Raw genomic sequence first — 18524 nt, 5'->3', positions numbered from 1 at the left:
TATAATACAAGAATCTAATTATTTTACTGGAAACGATTTTATTTTGATAATTCATAAGCCAGTGTCGTTTTCAAAGAATAGACATTTATGTAGCTACATAAACATATTGTATATTATATATTTAAAATACGTTACGTGTAACGTATTTTCATGGCTGGCTGATAGTGTTTTGGTTAACATCACGCAAACGCCTCATAAGCAATATCATAAACAGTGTGAAAACGTTTACAAACCCGCCGGGTCAGCTATTCCTCCGGACGGATTTTACAATATCCAGCGAAATACACTGTGCACCGTGTTACGAAACCAAAACATAATTATTATTTTATTTTTTGCTTTGGAAATTGTATTACAGCATTGACTTTAAAGGTTATTAGCTCAACACAAATAAAATGTATACAGTAAACATGTGTGCATTGAATGCGGTTTGGGTACAGTATAGGTACTAATGTAGTATCTAATGCCTATATTACAATTATATGAAAATAAACATTTTAAATCAAAAAAATTGAAATCTGGCCATATATTTCATAGTTTTGTTTTTAAAAATACACCGTACAATTTGTTATTAGACAATTGTCACAATGAGCATATCCAGAGGTAAATCTGATAATTAATATTATAAAACTTTCACGATTTTTCACGTTAAAAAAAAGTTTTCAAAATATTTGAGAGTACCTACGATGCACCTACCTATCTAAAAATCTACAATGAGTTTTTGCCTCGGTTTTTGCCTCACTAAATTTTTACAATTTTTGAGAAAGTTCCATTCAGAGTCAGAATAGGTGTATTGTAATTACGCGTTTAAAATTCAAACATAAAGGAATATCTGAGGGCATATCCTATCTCTAGAGACCTACCCGACGTCGTCAGTATCAGCACATTTTATAAGTACTTATTTTTTGTTTACGCACCACAATATAGGAATAATTAAGAATATCAAAGCCCACCGAATAAAATGTGTGCCAGCCTAGAACATAATCAAAAATATTATAAATTATAATAAATTCATTGGTTAAACCACAAAATATAGTATATTTGTTTAAAAGAGCAAATAATCTAGAAACGAATCCCTCAATTAATTTGGATTTTTAATTTTAATTTTAAATACAAATTATATTTATTTCCAAACAAATCTAAAAGATAATAATAAATAATAATTGTGCATTTGTGAATTTCCTGCGTTGTAAACAACTGATTTATGGGAAATACATTTAAAAAAAACATCTCGAAAACACAAATTCGTTTACTACAGCTTTTTTGTATTTAAAAATTCTAATTAATTGTGGAATTAGTTTCTAGGTTATTTGCGTTGAAGACGCGCCTTAAAATTGTAAATTCATATCACGCACATGGCACATTATGATATTATTTTTTCGTAATCATAATATTGGTTTGTTTAAGGTGGTTCTTAAGTTACGCCCTTGTTTGAAGATGGTGTTGGTTCGACGAACTCTCTCGGGCAAAACTATACTTAAACTGATAAATCACTTAAGGTCTCAAAACAACAAATATCAAATACATACCTATTGGGCTATTCAGAGGTTTTAAAAATCAGGGGATCGTTGTATGCATGTAAAATAGTACGACAATATGTTATTTTAATTTATTTCAGGTACTCAGGTAGTAGGTACATTTAGTATTGCGTAACCCTGACTGAGGTTAAAACGGTTGGCATGTAAAACAGAATAATAATAATAATAATAATAATAATAATAGATAAGACGAATGATACAATATTATTAGTAGCTTATAATATGCAAAACCGTCATACTAAATACTGAAACACTATATTATTAAAACGCAACTCCGAGTACGGTTCTTGACTTGAAAGGAGAATATAGGTAGGTTGGTACTTGGTAGTTAGAGGTAGGTGCATTGAATATTCATAACGATTCAAGAATAACGACATTTCTACTCTAAAATTAAAGACGTATTTATATTTTATGTCTACGATCAATTATTTGTAATAATATTGTGATAATAATATAAGTCATTACGTCACATCGGTCAGAAACATGGTCATGTACTCATGTATTATTATTATTATTCACCTGCGAGTGCGGACAATTAAGTAACAAAACAATAATAATATTAATATATCATACCTTAGAAAAAAACAGGTTGCATGGAAAATATTTAGGTCCATCGCTTTCCATCGCTATTAAAACTATCATTTATTTTACTTAAGTCCCTTAAAAGGCGAATTTACACTGCTTCCGGGATCCGTGAACCCTGATTTCGGAAAAAAAAATTTGGGGCGTGATAAGCTGAATCTTGAGGTTATCTAGTGGTTAACCACAATGGTTATAACTTATAAAGGTGGGTTCACGCTGCACTGTGTCATGTCATGAACTTTTTCCATTTTTCAAAACATGATACTAGTCCATAAATGAGTTCTTCATTCAATTGATATCAAAATAAATAATAATATTTGATTTCATGTATTATCATTTATCACTATTAAATCAGTAAACACAAGTTTAAAAGTTGGAAGAAATCAACTTCGTGGTATATGTGGGAACATCATGGTATTCGTATTAGAATCCGTAAAGTTGGAGGTAGAAACCAGATTTAACCACGAGGATGTACCAATCTGAGCACGGCAACATTTCACGATACGATGCAGTGTAAACCCACCTTGAGAGATATCACGTTATACTGTCTATATTGTTATATTTGTCTATTCAGTTCCAATAACCAATACCATGGTTGAGTTTGTTTAAAATCTGTGCTATTACGGAATACCAAAGGTAAAATAATTTATAATTTATATGGTTACACCACAGTTCATTTACATAGGTACCGCACTCGGCACTTACAAATTATTTCAACCTTACTAACATTTGAAACGTTGGTGCTCGTATTAACAAATAAAATTTGGAAATTTGAGCTGACTAGGTGGTGATTGTGTCATTGGGATAACGAGAAATCAGTTACCAATTACTATTATGTTCACAACTTCACTACAAAAATGAGATAATATAATATTATTACAGAAATCACGGATAATTATTTTCCTGGAATCACGGTTCATGGAGCTGCAGTGTACCTTCATAGTCGTGAATCGTGTTTTAATATTATTATCATTTTCGTATAGAAGTGTTCCCTCGAGTGTTCCACACTAAACACCAAACACAACGGCGCCGAACCCAATCAATTCAAGTCGGCGAAGCGTCCGCGGTACATGTTTCATGCTGCAAAAGCGCTTGCGCGACATTATTTAACGATTCTATTGCTATTAATAAACTATGGGTTTAATTTTAGTGCGCGCAGACTGTATAACGGCTAAAATAGTATGTCTCAATGTTATATAAGACGTGGACGAATAGACAATAACATGACTGTATAATAATCAAGTCTTATCAAAATTCTTCAGTAAGCGGGTATCTAAATCCGAGAAAACCGGATCGTTTTTAGTGAACCCACCGACATCACGAGTTCTACGTTTTGATATTATGCACACGGGTAATGTAAGAGGATTTAATCAGATTGACCCCTCAAAAATTGTATGAATAACCACATTGGACATTGCAATATTAAAGTTATTTATTCTATTTTGTTTCATTATAAGCTGTTTATTGTCAATACGCGTATATAATTTTTATGACTTGTTAAACTCATATTTGTATTAATTTTTTTTTGTTGAATTTGTGTTCTATGTTTAATATTTGAAATAGTTAACAGCCATACGATAAATAAATATGGTGAATTGTAGTAAATTGTTGCCCCTCCTCCCACAACCGACAAAATGCAGACGTATTGTTTAAAATAAAAAAAAATTGACCGAATAGACGTGTTGACGCACAGTTTTTAGAAATCTTTGGAGAATCGAAGACGATTTATATAAATCGGTTACGCCGTAGGTACCTAAAATAAACAAAATCATTTATAACAGACGTGCTGCGCGTTTGCTATCGATTACTATAAATAAATAACATCTTTCCATTTTAATTTAGCCACAGATTGGCTACAGAATATTTTTTTACTTCACACTAATTACTCTGTTTTTTTTTGTATTCATTTTTGAGAACACGGCGAAGTGAATTATTCACATTTTTTTATGTATTTCTCAAGTGCACATATTGACATCCATCAAGTCGACGGCACACTATGTTATTATATCAATTCCTACTGCACAATTAGTGCACCGTTGCACTTTGAACCTGACTTGACTATAGCACCGTGATAATATTCAACCAAATCTATCAGACGAATATCGTCAACTACCTAAGGTAATATTCAATAATTATTATTGTTGTCAGTCGTCGTTTAGCGGCTCGAACACCCGCCGAGAAAGCCAGACTCCGCGTAGAAAACGGCGGTTTGGCGGTTAATGTTATTTTACCGTCCCCTCGCGGTCCGATTGCCGCGGCGACGACACGCGGGGGACAGGTGTTCGGTCCCGCGGATAGGTACCATGGCGTACAACAATAATACCATCACAGTCGTTACATTTCAAATTTAAATTATCATTACAGAGACGGTTTGTTCTCAGTGTAAAACTGTTTTTTTTTTCGAAATACGACAATAAAATTACAACGGTAACGACGTACGTCGGCGTAGCTATAGTCGTCGACACGGACGTGTCATGCCGACGTCGCCGAATTCACGACAACGAATGGTAACTCGCGACCAAGGTTACCACGTCTCCGGTATTAGGACGACCTTAATAATACACTCGGAGTAAAAGTAAGAGAGCGAGAGACGAGTGAGTGTAAGTGGTGTTTCGGCCGCGAAATCTTAACGATTAGACGGTTAACGGGACATGGCTGCTTTAGCCGTCGTCAAGTGTCAACGTTACCGTCATCCCGCCGTGCCAAAGACGACGGCAACGATAATATTATTACAGAGGTATTCAACCCTAAGGCACTCACCGGCTTAAGCGGGGAATATTCGTCCGGAGAGTCGAGACACTCGCGGTGGTCGTATCCGTAGTGCAGCGAGTGTCGACGATTTATATAGATCGACGGACACGATTTCTAACGTTTCTACAAAAAATTCCAAAAACAACCGAACCGACGAGAAATATTTATGAAACTTATCGCACTCCACAAGACGACACAAATCAGATGCACATGAGAGGCACGCGAGTGGACGACGACGACGACGAAAACGAAAAACGATCGCACACACGAACGGACGCAAACACACACGGTGACACACGGATCCCAACGATAACCGTTAGCGACGATGATGCCGGACGAACTGCCGCCGCGCGCTCACGAACCGACTCGGTACGGTTAACCGGCCGGCCGGTGTCGTGTCGGTCGCCGTCGACGGCGTTTATTGCCGGTGGGTGGCATCGGTGGGTGCGCGGCGGTCGGGAATCGGGATCGGCTCTCGCTCTCTCTCGCTCTTCATTCGCTCTCAGTCGCTCCGCCGCCGCAGTCGTGCCACAACACGCACGCGCACGTGCGATCATATGCCGTCGCCGCCGCAAAGACGGTTTTTTCTGTCTTTCAACGCTGCCGCCATACGACTTCCTTCGGCGCGTTTCGTTATATCGTCATAATTATACATAACATTATAAATTATAAAATATATTCATTTCTTGTGTATTTGTATATCAACTATAATTGCATACGCGGTTCCAGAGGGGGTGGAGAGATTTTCCGAGAGTTTTCTTATAATAAAAACTGTCATTCTTCAATATCCTATATGAATATGATGATATAAAAAAATAATAAACCTATTGTATACAGTTTCGCAACTAAAGTTCAAATCTCGGGGTTTCTACAATAATTTTGAAGCTCTCGAGGAAACCGTGAGATATCTACCCCCCCCCCGCGCCCCTCCTACCACACAACAAATTTCGATATTACATGTTTTCATTTAATTTAAACTATTATAATATCATATTTTATTCAGGTGATATTGTTTTAAAAAGGTATCAACTTATTTCATTTTTATTATAATTGTATACGTTACATGATATTGCTCAACACGACGTTCTGCGTTCATGTAAGCAAAAGTGTTTAATATTTTTTTTCTATCTCAATAATTTCATCGACCAAATCTCTTAGGATGTTTTGTATAGTTGATAATACCTCATACCTACGGGAGTTGGCGAAATCTAGCCGTTCCATAAACCGCTTCTTAACACAATTGTTTAATCTCCTCGTATTAATAAAAACCATATACTTTTACATATTGCTTCGCCATAAAAAATAAATGTCCCCAAACCTTGCAGTATACATTTTTAATGATGTAATGATGTGAATTTTTTTTCCGCGTGGCCGTCGGTCGTCGTGTCACGTGAATCCACTTTATACGATCATTGATTGTATTGTCTTATTCTATGGTATTATAAATTATAATATTATCGTCACCTGCGTCCAATAACTCAACATACGACCTAAGACCTACGTATGAAATTCATAATATTTATAATATTATTGTTACCACGAAAAGGGGGTCGTGGTATGTAGTTTTTTTAACCTCCGTTATTATATATACATTGTACACACATACCACCCGATACCGGGCACTAGCGAAACTGAACGGTATTTGGGCGTTATGAATTATTATGTGCTGCTAAGAGAAACTACAACGGAATTTAATAAAACTGTCAAATTGTCAGCTGATAGGAAATAACTATGGGAAAAAACCTATATACTTGTGTGGTAACATTGTTAGGATTTGCTCAAAAAATCAAATATTCTATTATACATACACATATAACATATATATTATATATATATTATAAATCTACACATCGTATCATCATCGTATACGTTAATATACTGCATGTATTGAATCGATATTTTATATTTTTTATTATTATTTTATACGCATTATTCATTATTAAAGTACAAGATTTTATTCTCTCAGACATTCGAAAGCCGTAAAAATCAATGTATGTATTCATTTTGTTTTAAAGCCCGCGAGGTGGGCCGAAATACGATATCTTAAATATTCTACAATATTTTAATATTATTATCTCATTCACACTTATCCATCCTTGAAATCCCAAATAAATATATTGGAAGTTGTCGAGTTGAATGATATCTATTTAAATCACTAACCAGGTATAATACAAAATAATATAATATGTCCGACGGTAAATGATCATAACGAATATTGATCAACAAATTATGTATAGGTGTTTTCAATCGATATATAGAGCAATCCTTCAATACATAACGTTATGAAATCTACACTGATGTAGTATAAAATAATATTTTTAATTTTTATTGTCGTGTAAGTTATCATTAAAAGTCACAAATAAATCTTAAGTCTATATGCGCCCAACAATATAAGATACTATAATTTGTTTTTAACCCATCACATGTTACGAAATAAATTTATAGCATCTATGGGTGAAGTTATAATAATGTATAATTGTACAATAACAACCTACGACAAACAAGATAATGAATTCATCACGGTCGTCAACCATAATCAATGGAGACTATTCTATGATCCACTTGTCACTTCAGCACCATATAACACTTGGTTGGTTGGCGGGTGGGTATATAGTTATTTATTACACAACATCTCATTATGTAGCGTAACATAATTTAAATAAAAAATATTGTACTTTAATGAATCATTGCATACCTAACAAATAATATTATTAATCACCCAATTGTCTACTTTTTTTAACCAAATACAGCCACGTTTAGATGGGATGTGGGGAAGTCCTCAGAAATATCCTCAGCAACACATTTACTGTTTTGAGAATAGCCGCCATGAAGTCCATAGTATAGGCATTAGGTACTTTACTGGTAAAAATAAAATAACTCATCACAAAAATGTTGAAAAGTGTAGTTGTACATAAGCCGTAGATCGTAGTATTTATTTATTTATACATACACATTAAACGCGCCAATAAAATTAAACCACGAAAAACATAGGTAATGAAAATAATAAATAATAATAGTAATAATAATAATTGAAATTGTTAATAAGTGTTTCCTCTTTAATTCCATCCAACTCAAAAAAAATTAAAGAATAAAAAAACAATAAATGTTATATTGTTCACAAAATATAGTAAAATACTTAAAAAATTTGACATTTCGTGCTGCATAATATTGTATGCGTAATGCGTACGTCTCTTGAATAAGAGCTAAATATTAATTTTTGATGAATTAAAAATAATAAAAAATTAAACAATTATTTTTTAATAATAAAATAAATTATAGAACTTCAATAAAAATACAAATAATTGGATGATAATTAATAATACAAATAGGTATCTTACTCAAAAGTAATCAGTCCACGATTAAAATGATAATCATAATATTTACGGTATAGTACAGAAAAGAACGCGGAGAATGACAGGGTAAATATTATTTTACCTGAAAAAAAAAAATAATAATCGTAAATGACACAAGACATTACCACGCGTAAGGAATGTGCAGGAATGTGTATTCATGAGTTATCGGGGTTGAATTAGTATTTTTCTATTGAAAAAGATGAGTAATATCAAAATTCAAGAATAAAACTGTCAGTGCGAACGGTGAAATGTCAATATACTTGGGGTGAATGTGTCCCGAATAAAAGTATGGTCTATACGTACAATATTCAAATATAGACGTACAGGCCAATACTTATAGGTATATTAAAAAAAAAATTGAAAAATAAGGGCGGAAATACATCATGATATTTTTTCAGTGGAAAAAAAAACATCAGAACATTTTATATATTATCTCATTATACCCTCGAGGCCTCAAGTATGAAACCTTCCCACGATGTATTATATACATTATACTTCTCAATAATAATTAAAATTGTTTTTATAGATATACATTTGGTCTCCATAGATCTATTCATGTTTGCTGTATAGTTGCACTCTTATACATTATATTTTGATTTTATTGAAAACGTATAATAACACGGTCAAAGGGAAAATGTACAAGTCGTTAACTAAAATATCAGTTTTATTTTTATATGCATTCATAAAATATAAATCCGTTTTAGTATTTAGTATTTGCATAGAATCGTAAATATCTTGTATATGACTAGAAAAAAATATAATTTTATCAACGTATTAAACACGCATATATTGGTAATATTGCTATATTTGTCTATTGATAATGAGTTATGCGTACCTGTTTATAATTTAAATGGATAACAGTTATTTACAAAATAAATATACGCGTATATTTAAAATGTATTCAAGTACTGTATTCAATGATAAAATGAAACCTAAAGGTCCAACTCAGACGTAATATATTATTCAATCGGCAATTACATATTATAGGTAGGTACACGATATGTAGGTACAACATATTATTACGATAATAGAATCAGTAATTTGGTAAATAATCTATTAAATAAATACTTTATTCGTGTAGCTGATCGTGATTCGTGAATGCATACAGGTTAAGTGTAACATCTCGCGTTTGTTCAATAGCCTAAAGAGTGCTTAGGGACACAAAAAAAAGACGAATTTACGACAATTTTACTGGTTTTTGTACGTAGTTTTTTTTTTTTGATTTTCTCGCTCAAAATAATGGGAATTTTGCAATTTTTATTTAACCAAAGTACAATCTAGATACAATTTCCAATTGATTTCATACACTATATGGAACTTTTGTAGCACGTTTACTGCACACTAAAAGTGTTTTACTGAAAAAAAAGTATAACACACCATTGTAAAGTCGATAGCTTTTTCGCTCTGCTCGGAATATAAAATGGTTATAAAAGTAAAAGACAAAAATAAAAGATATAAAAATAATTTAAAATTTAAAAATCCGGAGAGTTAAACTCTTAAAAGGAATTATGGCTTAATCATTTTATGTAATTAAAATATTTAATAAACGTGCATCATAAAAATTCAGTAAAAATACATTGACTATAATGTAATATATACTTAACAATAATATTTTGAATTTTTGAATGTCTATTCGAATAGATATATATATTGTCATATTGACTGTTAGCAAATACTTGATTGAACATTTCCAAAGGTTGGCGTTAATGTTTAAAATGAATAAGTCCTTTTGTTTTTATCTAAATGTAGACCATTTTCGAATAAACTTAATTTATTGTTTATTCATTTTGATTCATTGCAATGCTTCTTATAATAATTACATAAAATATACATTAAAAAATAATATGAAACAATCGGACATATAGTGATATCCTCTCGATTCCATTACTACAGATTTATTTTTTATTGTTAGTTGAAACTATTTACATATTTATAATTATCTTATATCTTGGTAAAAATGCTATGCAACATGCTAATATGCAAATTATATTATATATATTTAAGAGTTTAATGTTATTTGTATTTTGGTATAAGTATAAGTTGTTGTGAAATCGAGAATAATTATTTATAACAAAATTACTTTCTAAACAAAGATTTAAATGCACAAATTACAGAGAGTTGAGACTACACTGTCTACTAAATCACACTATACACATAATAAAATTAGATTATATTTGTCCTAGCTGTTGTTTTGTATAAAATGTTTAATTCAAAGATATTAAATTTCATCTCTTAACCTTTTAATTTGTTTATAAAACATAATTTAGGTATATACTTAATTACATTTACTTAATAGTGCTTATAATTTAAATAAAAATATATGTACAACAGTTTTACAGTAATTTTCTGTTTGTTTAGTAAAATACAATTATTTTATCAGCAATAATTTTATTTAGAGATAGTATGGGGTTTTTTTAAAATAAAATATTTCATTACTTAATATTTAAAACTACGTTTAAAATACTTGTTATTAATTCCACTTCGTTAGCCGTTAGAAAATTATATTATGTTATAAATAGCAATTATAACCAATTAAATTATTTGCAAGTAAATTGACAGTGCCAACGAATTTGATGGTAGCGCTGATGGAGTCTGTGTCTTGATTCAGCGATTTGTCCAACGATTCCGGAAACCTTAAATTGTCTCTATCCTGACCGTAAGTATCTACCTATAAGTTAGGTAGCATAGCCGTCGGTAAAAAAGTGTTTGATGTTGATATTGTTTTAAGTTCATTGGTAACATTATTATTAGTATATAACTGTAACATTTATAAAATTATAAGTTTTTATTATATATATATTATATTGTGTATTTATAAATTTATAATAAATAATATTGTGTTCACTAAAATTGTTATATTATGTAAATTGGTGATAATTAAACAAATAATGAAATAAATATGAATATCCCAGAAAGTACATGGAAATTATTCTTAGAATAAGGTCTATGAAATTTGGGCTCTTTGGCCCTTAGATCACTAGTATAATAATATAATCTAAGCATTGGCCATTAAGTATAAGTATATAACTATGCAACAACGAACTATATTGATTATATAGTATAGAAAATAGTAAATAAACTAAGAGTGGGCGAAGGTCGGTACTCATAATCAGCATTTAAACATTTTCCTGCTAAAATGCGGTAACGAATAAGGTTACACCCTCCTACAAGGAAAAATTATTACTGTGTAAACGGTTACTATTTTTCCAAGCATTAAAACTAAGTTACTAACTATAAGATATTATTATTTATTTTGTCCGTTATTCGATAATCATATGAAATATATTTGCGCAATATTATTTTAATGTTTACCCCGCATGATTTATAAATTTATAATATTGTATAAAAATAAGTGTGGTGCCTATACCTATTTAATATTTTGAAAAATAAAAACGATGTATACAAAAACATGCAAATAATGAAAGTTCCCATGGTCATTGATTAAATTATACTTAAATCAACGCCTTGGCTAAGTCATAATACACGCGACCTACAATATTATACTGCCATTATCCGTTATTTTATGAACATATAAACATTGTCGAAGGAAGTCGACGTATAAAATGAACATAAGGAACTTATTTCTTTATCCAGTAACATATTATTATTCAACCAGTAACGGTTAATAAAATTTAAATAAGGACGAAAACATAAGAAATCACTGCTCAAGAAAAAAATTTCATAAAATTAAACCCATTAGTGTATAGGTTTCCATTATTGTTTTTTGGACATGGATGACCTTTTATATACAAGTATTAAAATGAACATTACCGAGAAGAGATCTACAAGAGTTTTAATTTATTAAAAGTAAAAGTACTTTTTAATTAAATGCCAAATAAAAAGTGGATATCCAAAAGTTGTGTTTTCTAACTTGAACCAACAACTTGAATTTTACTTTTTTAGATTCTGACGGGGGTCGTAGAACATTGCGAAAATTATCGTATATATACTCAACATTCTGCAACACGTGTTGTATACTGCTCAAAGAATCGTTAAGATGATTTCTCTAATAAAAACTTCAACTGCAGTTTAAAATACTTAAAATCTTGCCTATAATAAGCACAGCTTTGTTTGTCGTTATTATATTATTACATTTTTAAGTGTAATTATTTTGGATTGGCTGTGTATATAAGCATAAAAACGAGTAAAAAATAATAACAAAAATATTTGTTTCGAATAGTTTATCGTCGCCAAACAAAAACGTATTACGTATAATTAGTCATATAGTTCCTATATTTATTATAGTATCGAATATAAAATGTTTAAATATGTTTTTATTGTTGAATGTCATAAATAATTCATAAATATGAATAATGTATAAAAGAAAAATTAATATTTTAAACAGTAATATACTTATGAAAATAAACAGTTGCATTATAATGAAATTTAACGGAAAATAATGGGGAGCTATAATATGATGGAGGACTAATTGCTGGGTCGTCAACTGCAGTGTAACATATTTTGTCACCTAACAATATAATAACCGTCTTTTTTCATTAGTAGGGTACCTATACAACATATCATAAATTGTAAATGTTTTTTATTTTAATTGAAGTAGTAAGTCACGTTATCATTATTCGAATAATAATAATATAATATATTTACTACTGTTATTTAATTGGTATTTAATTAATATTAGGTAGGCATTATATATATATTATATATATATAAAATATAGATATAATATCTACATTTATGATAAAATAGTATGTGGTCGCTTATAGTCTCAATTCAGTGCTGTATAGTTACGCACCTGCAACGGCGTAAACAAGTGTTCTTTTCCATTATAAAAAAAAAATATATTATCTATGTATATATAGGTACTGTAGTTCGCGTTCACGGGGTGCCGACTGTAGTTAACACTTGAGCGTATACTTAACACACACTAATTCAAAATCATTCACCGAGGAAACAATACAGGCGTAATTTCCAGACAAAAAACACTGTTGGCCAGTAGGTAGTTAATAGTTAGTTCGTCGTTGGCGTATTATATATACTGTTATACTTATGAGATTTCTCGACGACAATGGGAAATTGGCAAAAATTGCCTCGCACGGGTATATTGGTCGATATACTGTAGATTAGTTACACCCGATTATCATTTAACGGGGTGCCGGTGTGACGGGACGAACCGTAAAACCTATATAATATAATTATTATTTCGGCGATTTCGACTATTGTTACAGGATGTGATCATTATTAAAGTAATAATGATTTTAATTCGTATTTAAGTAATATACATATAAGAAATGGTTTTACCAAATGGAACGCCATGTTTGAAAATCAGATTATTGTATTGAACGGATCGAATTAAACGCTTTATATGTATTGGTAAACTACATGTCCGCAAAAACGGAGTACATAGAAAAAAGAAGTTGTTGTTGCAAAATACATTTTAAATCATTGGAAGTTATGATCTAATAAAATATAAGTCTCTTGTCCCGCAAACAGAATTCGAAAATATGTGCAGGGTACTGAGTAACTTAATAAAAGTACCTAACTCAGTTAAGAGTATACCAGATTTTCGTGAACACATGTGGTATATGAATTACTTTTATGAACATTTTTTTTTTAATTGTTCTATAAGAACTTAAAAAGATGTAAAAATATGACAACAATTTTAGAAGTCTGTTACAAACACGTGGAAAAAACGATTATTTTATTATTGTTATTTGTTCTTACTAAAAATATTAATTGATATATTATGATAATATATAGGTACTTATAGGTTATAGGTTGTTTGATATAATATTTGTAAATATATTATGAGTTATAAACAAAATATTATTAAATTATTATGTATAGGTACAATTGGCTTACTATAATTTAACGTTTCGACACTTGATAAAAAATAAGACGTATTTCGGGGTAATCACGTAAGAAGAAGCGAGCAAGAATTTAGGTCAAATCGAGTATTTTTGTTTGATTAGATTTTATTTTTATAGTATAGGTTATACTATACCTACAATAGATTACACTTATTGAACATTTATAATTTATATCACAGTACCTATCTATAATGTTAGTGGGTACTTAACACACTTATAAATAGTATTGTTGAAATTCAATTCTATTATTTTAAAATATGGAAAAAAACGATTTATTATGAGATTTATTATTTTGTTTATATTAAAACCATAATAAAAGAGAAATTCATTAGGAAACTTAAGTGCGGCTAACTCCCTTTTTTCCTTTAATTATGCATTTATTAATTTTCCAATGTTTAGAATTATTAAGTATACTTAAAAACTGTGTTTTAAAATAGGAAGGTACTTATTATGTAGTACTAAAGATAAATAGTCCATAATAATGGGTTTGAATGATTTAGTTCGTTTGGATTAAAATTACTAGGTGTATTAACATTTATTAATATTTTAGAATCTTAAAAATGGCCTGAGTAATATAAATATACTAGACTAAATAATAAATATTACATCTATTTTACACTATACTGAAAGCCGCATTATTTTAGGGTGGTATCATAAGCAAATAAAGTTTAATATTTCAAAGACTTCACATTCGAATTTAAATTTATATCAAATTCAAAGGTTAGTTAAATTAATTGTTTAACAATTAAAGTAAAAAGAGCGGTTCTCATTTGAAAAAAAAATGTATTAAGTACCAGAGGACATTCACTAAACGTTATAAAATCCAAGTATTTGATTTTTTAATTACAATGTAGTACTGTAATAGCTAGTAGGTATCTATACTTAAAAATTCCAAAAATGAGAATTTTAATGAAAACATATATTATTATATGATGAAATAATCACCTCGTGATTTATCTATAAGACCGTATATGGTAATATTATGATAAACAAATTTGTTTTTTGCCATTGTAATCATTGTATTACATTTATTATGGCATAGTAATTGAAAGTATTTGAAAAACTATTACAAATAGATACGTGTTATTGTCAAAACAAATATTTGTAGACTGTAATAAGTGTAATGAAAAAAAGTATTTGAAAATAACATGGTCATGGACGTTGTTTGATAATATATTTTATAAGTATATAGGTCCATAGAACTTTGAAAAATTTGAATTTATTTACAAAATGTGTAGGTATTTACTATTTATGTATAATATTGAGTATTGGCATAATATAAGTGACTACTATACTCAATATTACATTTATTTGATATTTTATTTAAAACCATTATTAAAGAGTAGTATATCATTAGTACATAAAGCTTATTATATATATTTGTGTATGAATTATAATATGCTATATGTTATATGTATAATGTATATGTACCTTATACTTTAATATATTTTAGTTTTCCATAACGTTTGATGTTTGTTTTAAAATAAATACATTTCAAATGGTTTTAAAACATATAATTTACAGTTATTAAATATTAATTTATAATATTATAGAAACATTATGCCTGTTTTTTTAAATTGTTTAAATTAATTAAAAATAATAAATACAAAAAAAAAATCTATTTACATTTAAACCTAACTGCAGTGGTGTATAATAATAATTATTCATAAACCTCCACTTGCTATGTAGCTTAATTTAAAATTTGAATCCTATCTCTATAAGGATTAAACACTTTTAACCAACACCTTAAATTTTGTTAAGACTTAAGAGTTAAATTACTCGTCACGTCAAAGTTATAAAGTTGTTTGTGGTTTTTAGCGTATCGCTTTTGTATAATACATAATATTTATTTTAATAATTTATTTTATTTATCATAATAATATACTTACAGTAGTCACCGCTTAATGTAATCACTTTGGTACGGGCCATAACTGATAACATAATCCGATTGATAACACTAAACGAAAGTTAAAAAAGTTATAAAAAATAATAAACCTACGCTACATATGTAGGTATAAATTGGAAATTTAAAAGTTAAAAAAATAAAATAAAAATAAATAAAAATAAATATGTATAATATGTATGGATGCATACAAACGCGATACTGGTCGACGGGCAGCGACAGTACTGTCTTAATGCTGTACGAACGAAAGGTAAATATAAATGTGATATCAATGTGTATACTGTATAGACATTTATATCTTTATTACAATTTTTATCATTATTATGAGACATTTGGAGAAAACAGATTGTATGTTACAAAATGATGATTTTAACCTAAAACTGATAATATTTTGTGGCGTATTGATTACAATAGCCGACATAATTTACACATATAAGTATACATCCTTCCCCTACTTATACTTTTCGATAACAATAAACGTTTGATAACATTAACCGTGATTATAATAAGCGGCGACCACTGTAACTATGTTGTACCTGCTTAAAATAAACCTAACAAAGTACCAAAAAATTTGAATTTAAGCATCGTAACAATTTTAACAATAATAATAATCAACAAATTGCAAGTGCAGTGTGCACATAATATTATTATTTTCGTTAACAGCATATCTATAAAGTATAGGTATACCGTATACGTATGTGTAGTCTCGAACTTAGCTGTGAACTTCTTTGCTCAAAGTTTTCGATTGGATTTGGATTTACAATTACTGAGAAAAAACGTACCTAAAAATGTTTTGAAGAAAAAGAAATGTTGGTTAAGGTACCACAATATCCGTAAATACATACATGTATATAACATGTGCTTGTACAAATGTATAAATTCACACTTCATTATGTATTTTTAATACGTTTTATTACCACTGCAGTTTTGAGATTGTTTGTGTTTTTTCCTCTTTTATTATCCTCACTACCAACTCGGAATTCCCGACCAAACAATGTGCCTTTAATTTCAACAGTATTCTTTACTTTATTTATGTTTTTTACACTGTATTTCATTTCTCGGACACACTGCACAGCCAGCAGTGCACACACAGTTAAACTTTTTTTTTTGTCTCGAACACTTCTTGATTTTCCACTTTCACGTTGTTTGCACTATCGCTTGGAAAGTTGGAAATCGAGCACAAAGCTCGTCGTCAGTCAGTTTTCAAAAATTAAATTTCTCTCCGTTACTCAATTTCCCCGTTGTCCGCGCAAACAACACGATTCGTTTGTGTCCCTCTAATCACCGCAGTCGCTGTTGGGAAGACATAAAGATTAATAATATTGTATTAAAGTGGTGAGTTTTGAAGGTTTTGTGCTAGTATGACAGTTTGAGAATAACAATAATAATAATAAAAATAATAATATGTATTATGTCTCTGTCGTCGAGGAACTTAATAGAGATATATCGAGGAATGGTTGTTTATTTATTTACGAGTTTACGAGTGAGTATAAAAGCATATTGTATAAAATATATCTATTTTTTTTTTAAAAAATTATAAAAATCTCCGAAGACTCACAAACGCCAACAAACGATTTTTCCGACGTTATTGCGTCTTATACGACTATACATATAATCATATTATATGGCTACAACTGTATTATAATACATGCTGCTGTAGCACAGCGATACTATTATATAGGTACCTAACCTATTGTAACTTTCTGGGTGGGTTTAATAATTTTCTCGCATCGCCTTGAAATAAATATGAACGTACGAACAGAAACAAAAAAAAAAAAATGAAAATAAATAAGGGACTGATGGAACAGCGGCAACGTCGTTGCAAATTCGGAACGAGTGAAGAGCCGTCTTGAAGATTAATCGAGCACCAAAAATTGACATTGGAAAAAATACGTTTCCGTCTGTTAAAACGTACTGCGAATGTTGTATAAAATGACGCACACAATGAACTGCAACAAAGTTATTATTGTTATTATTATTTTACTTCCATGTACGGCAGCGCATTGTCTGTGACAAATATGATTCGGCACGCAAATAGACATTTGCCATCGCACTATTTAATATTTTGCAGGACGGGACGTCTCGAAATTGCACAGGTATACATGAATATTGAATAGGTATACAGCGGTAACTCAAATAATTGTGCATGTTTTTAAATTTGATATCGCATACAGCGATAAGGGATTTTTGACGGTGCGCGTTATCGTGGTATTATTAGATATCATATTATTATTTCGTCATGTGATATAAAATAATATTATATCTAAGCTGTAATATTCATATTGTATTATTTTTACATCGATCGGATAGATATGCTGGATAACGACAAACAAAGAAAAGTTAATTATAATACGAGACGCTTATTATAATAGAACAACAGCTCCAACCTCCAATTCTTACTTTCACTTTTTTTTCATTGCTGACAAAGAAAACTTATTTGTAAAGATCTAAATATTTTGACTAGGTATTGATAAGTACTTACACAACGTATATTATTTATAGGACCAAGTTCTTAGTTTATTAGGTTCTGCCTATATTACCTACTTATATATTTGAAGTTATATGTACGTAT

General features: G+C 30.0%; 1 protein-coding gene across 2 annotated transcripts in view; it reads right to left on the bottom strand.

Annotated features, from left to right (window-relative positions):
• The window catches only part of LOC111031364, a 97024-nt gene extending 91796 nt beyond the window's left edge, over positions 1-5228 (bottom strand). For both annotated transcript variants that reach the window (XM_022311272.1, XM_022311273.1), the window contains exon 1: positions 4878-5228. The gene's annotated coding sequence lies outside the window, so the exon portion shown is untranslated. The remainder of the gene's footprint in view (positions 1-4877) is intronic.
• Positions 5229-18524: the final 13296 nt, after the last annotated feature.

This window comes from Myzus persicae, unplaced genomic scaffold (assembly GCF_001856785.1).
Source record: "Myzus persicae strain clone G006 unplaced genomic scaffold, MPER_G0061.0, whole genome shotgun sequence".
NCBI classification, from domain to species: domain Eukaryota; kingdom Metazoa; phylum Arthropoda; class Insecta; order Hemiptera; family Aphididae; genus Myzus; species Myzus persicae.
The sequence above is the reverse complement of the archived record's forward strand: the minus strand, read 5'-3'. Positions and strand labels throughout refer to the sequence as shown.